Genomic DNA, 12,124 nt, shown 5'->3' on the forward strand with positions numbered 1-12,124 from the left:
AAGTAAGATATCTCTGCTGCACATTTTCTTCGCAGCATGCAGTTGGCCTCTCAACCGAAATCGTCCCCTTCCTACCAAACCCATGCATCTGTGCTTCCCCTTCAAACCAGTCGTATGCATGCGGCGACACGAGAACCAAACTCCTCACAACCCTCTAAATGAACCCATTATAAATGCCCTCCCACTTCTGCACTCCCCTTCACGACTCTCTCACCGTTCCTTCTGGAGAACACTAAGCCATGGCCACCTCCATTGTCCTCTCTTTCTCTCTTTGCTTGCTCCTCCTCTGCCACAGCTCTCGAGCCCAACTTGGCTTGGGCCAGCAAGGAATAGGGGAACCGTGCGCACGCCCCCTCGGCTTTGTGAGCCAATGCCGAATGGAGAGTCTTAGCGCCCTTGAGGCCACCCGGCGTGTGCCCTCTGAAGCTGGCTTCACAGAGTACTTTGACCAGTTCAATGAGCAGCTCCAATGTGCGGGTGTGACTGTGCGTCGTCGTATGATCCAACACAGAGGCCTTCTGTTACCATCCTTTTCTAGTGAATCTTTATATATATATCTATATATATATATATATATATTCTGATGGAATGCAGTGATGTCTTAATAGTTGCAATCAACAATATGTAATAAGGCCAGGTTGGAGGGAATAACAATTCCTCTAGAGAAAAAATGTTTGTTCCAGAGAAGATTGTGTAGGTTGTATTGCAGCCAGAGAAAACATATCACAGGTACATATATATGGACTTAAAAGATCGGAATATATTTCATCACATCAAAGAAACTCTCCGGAATTGATCAGACAGGAAAAGGGCCAAAGGTTCCTGTCTGACTAACAACAGAAGCAGATATAATTGAGCCCTATCCAGAGAATAAAATTTACATGACTTCAATTTTCCCCCTTACAGATTAAAATCCTCTTAGGACCACATTAGCCGGACAAAATTCAAACCAGAAAGAGTTCCATTCTAATGCTAGAACAATGCACAGAGTCTGCATTTCCTAGGAAGTCGTGGACAATCATCTAGATTTGGCAAGCTTCTTCTTCCAGTTAAGCAAGTTGAAACTTGTTGAAACTACATTAATGACCATTCTCAGTAGTCAATAATAACAATGATGTCCCAACCAAGCATTACCTGTGTAGTTTGGTTAACATGTCCATGGTGTCCCAACTCAGCAATAGCTATGCAGTTTGGTTAACATGTACATGTTAAAGGTGGGTAATAAGTGGTATAAGTAACCACGCGTTTGACTTCAATAACCCGCAAAGAACCTACAGTTCACCGACTAAGCACAAGGATTCTCTATCAGTAATTCAATTCCACTGGTGACTTAAACAACCCATGTGACCACCAATAATGCAACAACAACATCCAAGTGAAACTTACAATTATTCTGTTTCTCATTTTTAAGCCATTTGAATTTTTAACAATCAAAGATTGTTTATTCTTGTTGATTTAATTCCCAAGATCGTATTGAAAAAGATAAAGATGAAGGGTTGTGTTAGGTTACTGTTAATCAATGGAACATGGATCTTTATGATTTTTGTTGTCGTTATTGTACTCTTGGATGATGCATTGATGCTCTTATTTTTTAAAGCAGAAATAAGTGGTGTATTGTTTTGTATAAAGCTTTTGACCTCCAAATAGTTGAGGTATTATGAATTCTCATTGCCATGTACAAGTTCTTAAAGAAAATTAGAAATGAACTTGATTATTATTTTTTTATTTATTCCTTCCATTCAAACATTATATAATATGCATGCTAGATTCTTACGGTAGGACTTGAACTTCTAACCCCTATCTTGACACCAGATTGACTAGGGACAGACTAAAAGTATTTTTTTTTGTCATAAATAAATGTGTCTGTATATGAAGACAAAGAAGACAATTGTACAGGACAATGCTAAAATATGACACTTATTATGTAAAAAACATCAAAAATTAACAATGACTAGTGTTCTGATTAGCAGGGACTGACAAGGGTTGCATTCATCCCTAACCCTACCTTTGGCACTAAATCTTAAGCTGTTAAACTACACATCTGTTACGGAGAGTAACTTTTTAAGCCGTGGCCTCGGGGCCGACGCGGCTCGGTTCTGGGGCTCGGAATGTCGGGGATCTCGGGCGCAGCTCCCTCGGGGTCTCCCGGTCGGGATCGGTCATTCCGGGCGGTAGATCGGGTCGGCAGCTCCGCAGCAGCACCGGGAAGAGGCCACCTCGCCTTCGTTCCTGCACACAGGTCGGGTCGGAAGCTCGGCCCGACCCCTCCGACGATCAAGTTAGAGGAAGATGTGGATGGGGTTTTGGAGGACGAGATGCCTCCATACAAGTGTGGTGTGTGAGTGTGTCCTCCTTTCCTTTCTCCTAATGGATGAGAGGGTATTTATAGGGGAGTATTCTGCAGGATGTACCTCGGTCAGCGTGTTGGACCTGGCTTTTGCAGGATTTAATGTGCCTCGGTCAACGTTCTGATCAATTCCGAGGTGCGTGACGTCATTTGGAGCAACTGACATTGCCACTGGGGCTGCGTGGGAGACCGAGCTGCTGCAGGGTATGGCGAGCCTCGGTCGACGTGCTCCCATCAGGTCGGCATTAAAGCTTGCTTCCTTGGGCGGTGCGTCCACCTGGGGCGGCTGACGTCATGGTCGGCAGGTTGCCATTTTTGCCCTCAAACATCCCAGGACAATAGTGCAAATCCCCAGAGATGCTACCACAGCATAGGAAGAAACAAAACCAACAAGTAGAGGTACAGATCCTTTCTTGTGCATTGGATCACACAAATAGATTTGTCTTACTCTTGTGGGTATCAGCTGTGGAATCTTAGAGACCAGAGTTGACTCAAGGTAAGTTACCAAGAAAGTTCTTCAGCAACCTCCCATTGTCATCTGCACATCATTATATATATATATAGTTAAGAAAGTAATTACCAAGAATGTTCTTGAGCAAACTGCCATTGTTATATGTGCATCATTCTTTATTACACATCATGAGCTGTGTTAACAATGGGAGTAATAGCACTATCTTCACCTCTTTTAAGAGGTTAACCCACAGTAATAGCATTGTCTGACTGAATCTTTATTTTAGCATAAGGTTACTACTACTTTCCAGATGCCAGCAACTCCTTGGCGCTCATGCAGTGGGCCGTGGCTCGTCTTGCCAAACCTAGAGTTGCACCAGTCTTGTCACTTCACTCTCAGTGACGTGTTCATCATCAACTCGAGTGAGAAGTCAGCCTCATTGTAGTTCAGAGGTTAAACCCTTCAATAATGCAACTACATCACATTGGTCAAACGAGTGCTATTTTGACTCCAACGCTCGATTATACTTGGGTTTTAGATTGCTTCTTAATGCTATCATATGTTGATTTTTTCCAAAGAAAGCCATTATGTTCCAAAAATCATTTAGATGATCACATATAATTGGGAATCATAAGTTCCAAGGTAAAATAGTGTCCATCTTGAATTCCAAACACAATTAATATGAGAGATCCAAATTCACATTTCTACCGCGTTAATAATTTAGCGAACAATTTCCAAGCTTGAATTGATTTCCCATGTCATACCCTCCACTAAGGAAAACACACATTTTAGAACCCACAACAGTCTATGCACAAGCAGCTATCTCGACTCCACCGTCTCCATCATGTCGATGTCGTGCTCGTAGAAATAGTCGTGGTAACGGTGACCGTAGTCGTGGTCGTCGCCGACGACGTTCGCGGCGTCATCACTTGCTTTAGCACCACCGTCGGGATCGGGCCCTTCTTCCTCCACTCCTCCTCCTTTACGAGCTCCTCCGTGAACCGGTCGAGCTCGTCACCGTTGGTCCGCTCCGAGATCTTTCCTCGCCCTCTGAAGAGCAGCGACTCCACGTGTCGCTGTGACAGAACGCGTTCTGCTGCCTCCACCGAGCTCTTCGAGCTCGTCGTCTTTGGCGTGCAATTTTTCGACATGAATGCGGTGTCCTGTAGAGGCTATCCATGAACAATCCATCGGCTATGGCTATAACCACGTTATTATAGGTGATAAGGGCAATAATTATGACAAGACCCTCGTGACATCAGCTGACGCCTCGCGCCTCTGACGGGCTGACAACGCCTGGCCAGCATGGGCTGGAACGCCAACCGAGGCCCATCAACAACCGCTCAAACTCGCCTCCTCACGACATGCCAACAACAATGTTAGACGTCATCAGGGGGTACGACCCTGCTCCCAGTGGGCAGGTGCATCCGGTAACACTCAAACCCCTTATAAATACCCTCGCGTTCTAAGATACGGAAGAAAAGGAAAAAAGGAGAGAGCACTCTCCTCCACATCACTAACTTGATCGTCGAAGGGGTCGGGCCGAGCTTCCGACCCGACCTGTGTGCAGGAACGAAGACGAGGCGTGTCTCGCCGGACGTACAGGCGGGGAGCCCTTTCCCGGAGGAAACAACGACCCCTCTCCTCGGCCAAATTGACCAGCGGGTCGGCGACCTCTACTGTTCCGAGGAATCTCCCAGGGGATTCCCGCCATTCGGACCCAGAACAAGCTGCGTCGGTCCCGAGGCCACGGCATAAAGTTGTTTACCCCAACAGTAGGTATAGTTTGCTCACGGAAGTCGAAGGTTTACCTGTATGCGCAGGTAATTGCTTGCTCTACGGTGTCCGAATGCCGTCGCCACCGCTTGATCCACCTGACGATGATCACAAAAGCCACGGCTTTTGATGAGTTAATCTGAACCGTCAAAATATTTGATCATAGATGATTGTGAGAATGTACGGTCAGGATACGTTTTCTACCGACAATTGGTTAGGGCTAGAAAATGTCTCGAAGAAAGAGGAAAAGAAACTGAAAGCATCGGGCGGGAGAAAGGAGATGGGGGAGTCCGGAATCCGTACCATGTCGGCGAAGCCCTCGCCAGCGATCCTGACGAGCTCAGCGGCACCCGGTGCGGCTGGCGCGGGGGCGGAAGCGCCGAGAGACACCACCATGAGGTCTTCCACCCCGGCCGCGAACGGGAACTCCGGCTTGTTGTGGAGGACGTGCGTGATGGCCGCGGCCACAGGGTTGGCCATCGCCACCCCGGCGCCCACCGCGGTGACGCGCGTCCGCCCGTCCACCGACCGCCGCGGTGGATGCGTCGGCGCACGTGGCCGCGCACACTTCCCACATCCGGAAGTCGTACCCGTCTGCCTCTACCGCGTCAGCCCGCGAGAAGAGGAACGGCGCCCCCGCGGCGAGGTCGTAGCACGGGATGAGCACCGGCTTGACGGTGTCCCTCAGCGTCGCGTCGCCGAAGATCCGACGGAAGAAACTCCCGGGTCGACGGAACATCCCACGGAATAGGCCCCTCCCGGAGGAGAAGCCGCGCCCGCGGCGGCGGCTCTCGGAGAGGAGGAGGTGCAGGGCGTCGGTTGCGGAGAACAAGGGCCGACCGTCGTGGTCCCTGGTAAAGAGCATCGCGACGAGGACGCCGCCGGCGCCGGCCGCGACGTCGAACATGTAGGCAACGCGGGCGGATGGGTCGCCGGAACGGTGACGGAGGGAGGACTCGAGCCGGGCGAGGGCGACCGCGGCGAGGAGGGCATCGGAGGGGCTGCCGCCGCCGTCGATGGACAGGATCCGGATCCTTCCTCGGGCACCTGCGGCGGTCCGGGGGGAGGCGCCAGCTGAGGAGTAGGAGGAAGTGGGGAAGAAGAGCTTGTTGGGGTCGTCGAGGCCGAAGAGGAACTTGCTCTCGAGGACGGAGAAGATCTCGTAACTGAGCTTGTCGGCGTCGACGAACGCCATCCTTCCGAGAGCGTGATGGAAGCGGTCGAGCCCCACGGAGAAAAAGAACCGAACCGGATTTATCTGGAACGGAACGGAGGACTCGAGCTTGGAAGGCGGCGAACTGCTCTTCCAGCTTAAATAGCCAAGGGGAAAGGCGCGCAGGTCAGGGTCACGACCACGGAGCACGTTAGCGGAACGTGGGCCTGACCCGTACGTGAGCCGCAGCAACCGTCGGATGAGCCGCAAACGGTCGAGATCGGAGGCGGGGAGATGCGCTGCGGAAAGTGGGACGAAGGCTGGTGATGCGTGGGTTGCGTCGGGTCGGTGGAGGGGGATTCGGCGACGACTCGGCGGGGAGTTCAGAGGGGCTTGCACGTGTGGGAGGACCTCGGTGCGTGCGGTCACCGACGGCTTCGGTACTGGGGATCGGACGCGATCGCATGGATCCCAGGACGGTGTCGGGGACGGACGAGACGGTGACAGCGGCGAATCAGGTTGCGCCCCGCTTCACTTTCTTTTTTTATGGCCCGCGGGGATCAGAAAAAGAAAGAAAAATATAAAGGTAATACTATCCATATCTTTTAATTACATGGCTTTAATAGTTACTTACAAAAGGAGATCAATTTATTAACTTGATAGGTCACATAAAGGTTTCACCTTTTTAATATAAAGGTTTCACCTTTTTACATTAAGGTTTTATCTTTTAACATACTTACAAAATAATTTATGAAGGACAAAGGTTAAAAAGATGAAACCTTTATGTAAAGGTTAACTTGATAGGTCACATAAAGGTTTTACCTTTTTAACATAAAGGTTTCACCTTTTTAACCTTTGTCCTTCGTAAAGGTGAAATCTTTATGTTAAAAAGGTGAAACCTGTGACCTATCAAGTTAATCTTTACATAAAGGTTTCACCTTTTTAATCTTTGTCCTTCATAAATTATTTTGTAAGTATATTAAAAGGTGAAACTTTAATGTAAAAAGATGAAACCTTTATATGACCTATCAAGTTAACCTTTACATAAATGTTTCACTTTTTTAATCTTTATCCTTCATAAATTATTTTGTAAGTATGTTAAAAGATGAAATCTTAATGTAAAAAGGTGAAATCTTTATGTTAAAAAGGTGAAACATTTATGTGACCTATCAAGTTAATAAATTGATCCCCTTTTGTAAGTAACTATTAAAGCCATGTAATTAAAAGATATGGATAGTATTACCTTTATATTTTTCTTTCTTTTTCTGATCCCCGCGGGCCATAAAAAAAGAAAGTGAAGCGGGGCGCAACCTGATTCGCCGCTGTCACCGTCTCGTCCGTCCCCGACACCGTCCTGGGATCCATGCGATCGCGTCCGATCCCCAGTACCGAAGCCGTCGGTGACCGCACGCACCGAGGTCCTCCCACACGTGCAAGCCCCTCTGAACTCCCCGCCGAGTCGTCGCCGAATCCCCCTCCACCGACCCGACGCAACCCACGCATCACCAGCCTTCGTCCCACTTTCCGCAGCGCATCTCCCCGCCTCCGATCTCGACCGTTTGCGGCTCATCCGACGGTTGCTGCGGCTCACGTACGGGTCAGGCCCACGTTCCGCTAACGTGCTCCGTGGTCGTGACCCTGACCTGCGCGCCTTTCCCCTTGGCTATTTAAGCTGGAAGAGCAGTTCGCCGCCTTCCAAGCTCGAGTCCTCCGTTCCGTTCCAGATAAATCCGGTTCGGTTCTTTTTCTCCGTGGGGATGGAGAGGAAGAAGAAGAAGAAGATGAAAGGGACAAAGGAGGAGAAGAGGACGACATCTCAACTGACCTTAGGGGGAGGAAAAAACTACGCAGGAGACCGGGAAGAGAGTCGGGGAGGCAACGGCGGAACTCGAAGGAAGAAACGCTGCAGCGGAAGATAGAGACAAGCTTCGGCGTCCGCTATTTAAGGGTGATGTCCCGCCAGAATCAAGGTCCCTTCGCCTCCCAAGAGCGGACAACAGCTCACCCACGCATGCGCCCAGCCGTCGCGTCGCATCGGAAGACACCCAAAGGCCCTCCGCCTTAATGAAGGTCTGACATGGCGACCCCGCTGAAGCGACAGCAACCGGACGCCTCGACCTCAACAACGAGTCAACTCGCCCTTTCTGGAGGTGGAATTAAATACGGTAACTTTTCGGCCCCCACCGCCGCCAAAAATCAAAAGCAGGGCCTTGGGCTCCACACCTGCGCGGTAATCCGTCTGCGTCGTGCTCCTCGGCCCTCGACTGCACGCCCCCCGAGACCACACCTGCGTGGTAACCCGCCTGCGTCGTGCTCCTCGACCCTCGGCTGCACTCCCCCCGAGACCACACCTGCGCGGTAACCCGCCTACGTCGTGCTCCTCGGCCCTCGATTGCACGCCCCCCGAGGCCACACCTGCGCGGTAACCCGCCTGCGTCGTGCTCCTCGGCCCTCGGCTGCACGCCCCCCGAGACCACACCTGCGCGGTAACCCGCTTGCGTCGTGCTCCTCGGCTCTCGGCTGCACCCTCCCCGAGACCACACCTGCGCGGTAACCCGCCTGCGTCGTGCTCCTCGGCCCTCGGCTGCACGCCCCCCGAGATCACACCTGCGTCGTGCTTCTCGGCCCTCGGCTGCACGCCCGCACGGTAGCTCGCCCGCGTCGTGTTCCTCAGCCCTTGTCAACCCCATGATCCCCGAGCTCGACGCCGCCCGACCGGCCCGTCGACGACGTGCCCCGTGGACCCGCGTGGCCAATTCACCTAAAGGCAGCAGCCATGCCTCGGCCCCCCCCCCCACATGCAAAAACCGACGCATAGCTCCTTTCGGGGGGGGGGGGAATATGATAGGGGTAAAAACAAATAGGGCACAACATACCGGATTTGACATAACACCGCCCGCTGTCAGCCACGACCGGACGACACGCTGCCCCAACAGACGAACATTAATGCCAGCGTGACGTGCACCCCCGCTCGCCATACCCAGACGACCTCGTCATCTGACCACGCACGTCCGGACGAGGCAAGGGAAGGCGTCGACCAAGGCTCGCCATACCCTGCGGCGACTCGGCCATCCACGCAACGCCCACTACGACAACGGACGGGGTCAGGTGCACGGCCCTGCCCCGGCAGGATGGCGCGTCAGGTAACATCGAACTCACCTATAAGTACCCTCGGGCTTCAAGCGGGCAAGGTAGGCAGACAAGCACACGATTTTCCCCAAAAACTCCCCTCCGCACCACTAACTTGACCGTTGGAGGGGTCGGGCTGAATCGCCGACCCGACCTTTGTGCAGGTACTCGATTGAGGCCGACCCAACTCGGCGACGCGGAGCATCCCAGCCTTATTCCCCGTAATCGGCCGCCCCGAGATCCCGAGTCTTGCAGCCTCGCCTGATCCTAGTCGTTCAAACTCTTGAACTAGCCGCGTCGACCCCCAGGTCACGGCTAAAAAAGTTACTTACCGTAACACATATCATGATAAATCATCTGATTTTATCAACGAATAGTTTTTTCCTGTCTTCTTACCATGCATAAATACTAGGGATAGTTTGATATCAAATATCATGATTCGAGCTTGATGGACTAATTGATTTATCAATTTTGTTTCATCGAAATTGTTGATCAAAATATCTAAGCTTCATTTTTAACGAGAGAGTAACCAGACATAGACATTCAAAAAGACTTCTTGTTTTATATTGCTTTGATATTGTCAATCAACTTTTTTCATGTGATTCGAGTGTTAGGTTTATGCTGATCAACTAAAGTATTGGAAGGCTCCTCTTGGAGTCCTTGTTTGATGAATGAAGGGTTGGTGCAAATCATGGTGTAATACAAAAATGGGTACCAACCACTTTATTCCTCCTGGTTTGAAGGACTACTTGTCTTGGCAGCACACGGGGGCATGGACTTGTTATTTAATTCCACAAGATAATGCAGGTATGTTTGTCTTCATTACACGTTGGCCTCTTTATGTTATTGGCTTTTTCTTCCATGGGCTATTCAACCTCTCTTTCTTTGTTTCATAAAAAAGTGCTTTCGTTGTGTACATGTTGCTTCCTCTTTTGTTCATATATATCATGGTGAAGGGCAGATGTCATTTAAGGTTCTTCCCCGCATTCAATAAAAGCTTAGCTACTAGTGTACTTCGATAAGGAAGGAAGTCTTACGACTTGCACTGATGGCAGCTGAGCCAGTAAAGTGATAGAAGGTAATGTTTAGTATTGAGTTGAGTGTATAATTAAATAAACTCATAATTATGAGGGGTTTATTTTGCAGCACTAAGTTAGGTTCTTTTTGAGGGGTAAGTATAAGCATTACTATATTGCTCAAGAGTGAGTGAGAAGAAAAAACAGAACTTTTCGTATGGTAAACTTTATAGGAACATAGATTGACAGTTGATAGTACAGATTAAGAGAGCGTAGGTTGATCCTCCTATATTCTGCACTGATCGGGATCTTATCTACTGGATTCCTCATAAGTTTTTAGTTGGTTTAAAATTTTATTATTATCGACTTATCAATTATCCGATTAGATGAAAATTAAGGAGGTTTGGGGCATGAGGGTTATATGTGGAGGTAAGCTGATATAAATTGTGTATAATTCTTGAGAAAAAAAGGGAAGCAAGTTCTAGTAATTAAGAATGCTTTATTACACTTATACTTTATCTCCACTTTCAACAACTCGTGCAATCTCGTTGAGATGCCATCTTTTCTTTCTTGACATGAAAGATTCAAGTATATAGTCCACAGAAACGACAAAAGGTACAAGAACAATTCGATTACTTTGTGCAACATAGTGATGAAAAAAATTACTTTCCAGTTGATCCCAGGTGTACCTTAATAGATGCCGATATTATTCTAAATTTTGTTACATCTTGTATTCTTAAAAGAGATAATTTTAATCATATTTTTTCTTATTAATGTATCTAATAATATTTTTTGTATGGATTGTGAAGTTTTTGATATATGAGGTAAATAAATACATGGATTTTTGTGTTTTTCTTTTCAATAAATAAAGTACAGTTTTCAGGCCTAGTATTTCTACACAGCTCCAAGGAAGTAAATCTTTGACTTGGATTCATTTACTAATTAGTTAGATTTTCAAAATTTTGAAAAATTCTACACATTTCATACATAGATATTTTTTGTTGGCCAAAGTAAATAAAATATAATTTAGGTAATAGTATGATAAAAATGGATGAGTATAATTAAGATGAATGAAAAATAAATTTCTATAAAGTAAATTTTTTTATCTATGTTAGGTATATTATTTTTATAAGGAGACATTGACGAAGATATTGTTCAACTTCAAAGCTAGATAGTTAAAATAGAGGGAGACATCAGGCTTTTATGTGATCATCATGTGCCCCTGAGAATAAAAGCAAAATTTTGGAAGATATTTGTTAGGCTAGATATGGTCAAAGAGTTAGGTGGTTTAAAATGACATGCATAAAAAAAACATTGTGGTTGGGATGAAAATATTAAGGTGAATGCATGGGATTTCTAGGAAAAATATGATAATTTTTTTCTTTCACAAATATGATAATTGTTGGCATGAGCATGACAGCATTCTTTAGTTGGCATTTTCCTGGCTATGTTACAGCATCATTTATAAATGTTATCAGCTTAATTACCAGCTTGCGCCGGTGACTTGATTACTCTTTTATTATTCTCTATGATGTGAACTGTACCAAAAGCTTCAAGCTTGATCAGATCAAGTAGGTAGCTCTGGCTGATATCAACTTTAGTGGGTTGGCTTGAAATATACTTGAACATAGTTGAATGACAATTGCAGCAACCCAACTTTCTCTTATATATATATATATAAACATGCAAATGTTAGCTAATTCAAAAGAGAGTATAGAAAGTTGCATGCATGTGCAGCATGGTCTAACCTTATCCTCATCAAAAATACTTCAAATTAATGCCATTGAGAACTTTATTGACTCAATTTCAACCATAAGCATGCAATGAACATGACATCCTCTAGTGATTTATTTATACCGAAGAAATGTTCTTTGAAAGTGATCTATGTTAGCTTGCATACAAAGAAGAGTGCTCTGTTGTTCTGCATAAAGTAAGAAGAGAATGCCCAACTCTAAGTTGATTAAGAAGTAAAAGTGACATCTCTTCTAATTGATGACAATTGTTGCATGAGCAAGCATCAGTGTGGGTGGGTTATTATCATGGTTATCATCATCTGTAGCATTAGTGTGTGCAGAAACTGGCTTTTCTGCCCCTAACGTCGTTGTTGGGTGTTCAGGATATCATATCTACACCACTTTATCCTGGACCACCAATATCTACACCACTTTATCCTGGACCACCAACTCTAGTTATTGTTCTTCCTATGTCTTCTGCTCCAAGTGCAATATAAAAGTGCTTCTTTTTCCCCTGGA

At 47.1% G+C, this 12,124-nt stretch overlaps 1 pseudogene; it reads right to left on the minus strand.

Annotated features, from left to right (window-relative positions):
* Nucleotides 1-3,135: 3,135 nt before the first annotated feature.
* Nucleotides 3,136-6,047, minus strand: LOC135592817 (patatin-like protein 3; annotated as a pseudogene).
* Nucleotides 6,048-12,124: the final 6,077 nt, after the last annotated feature.

The sequence above is a fragment of the Musa acuminata genome, chromosome BXJ1-9 (assembly GCF_036884655.1).
Source record: "Musa acuminata AAA Group cultivar baxijiao chromosome BXJ1-9, Cavendish_Baxijiao_AAA, whole genome shotgun sequence".
NCBI classification, from domain to species: Eukaryota; Viridiplantae; Streptophyta; class Magnoliopsida; order Zingiberales; family Musaceae; genus Musa; species Musa acuminata.